At 42.2% G+C, this 612-nt stretch overlaps 1 non-coding gene across 1 annotated transcript; it reads right to left on the minus strand.

The window, feature by feature from the left end:
- Positions 1 to 288: 288 nt before the first annotated feature.
- Positions 289 to 360, minus strand: TRNAG-CCC. Its single transcript has one exon. It is a non-coding gene; the product is annotated as a tRNA-Gly (tRNA).
- Between the last annotated feature and the right edge of the window lie 252 nt (positions 361 to 612).

Consider the following 612-nt stretch of genomic DNA (forward strand, 5'->3'; position numbering starts at 1 on the left):
TATTGGATCCTGTAAGCCAGAGGTTCTTCCATCACCCCTAAATGACTAATAATGACTTCTTAGAGAATGAGGCTCTCGAGCTCAATTTATCTTGATTTGGAAAAGCAAAGAAATATGACCGTCTTTTTTTTTTTAATATTTATTTATTTACTTTATTTATTTTGGCTGCCCTGGGTCTTAGTTGTGGCACGTGGGATCTTCGTTGCGTCATGTGGGATTTTTAGTTGGGGCATGCGGGATCTTTCAGTTGCGACATGCAGGCTCTTAGTTGCAGCATGCGGGCTCTAGTTCCCCAGCCAGGGATCGAACCTGGGCCCCTGCATTGGGAGTGCAGAGTCTTACCCACTGGACCACCAGGGAAGTCCCAGAAACATGACCTTCTTGCTGGTACATTTCTTGGTCTGAAACTAGTGTATAATAGAGGATCTATATAGAAGTTTAATCAATAAAAAGTCACTCACAGGGTCAAGTAGACTTTTTTATATGACCCAGAAAAGAATACAGGCACTCAGATAACCAACATGTGCATGTGATCCTGCAGAAATCTCCTTGCTAATGAAAACGTTAGCATATAGAAGGGAAGTGGACTGCATACAACTGGATAAATAGAGG

Source organism: Balaenoptera musculus, chromosome 6 (assembly GCF_009873245.2).
Source record: "Balaenoptera musculus isolate JJ_BM4_2016_0621 chromosome 6, mBalMus1.pri.v3, whole genome shotgun sequence".
NCBI classification, from domain to species: domain Eukaryota; kingdom Metazoa; phylum Chordata; class Mammalia; order Artiodactyla; family Balaenopteridae; genus Balaenoptera; species Balaenoptera musculus.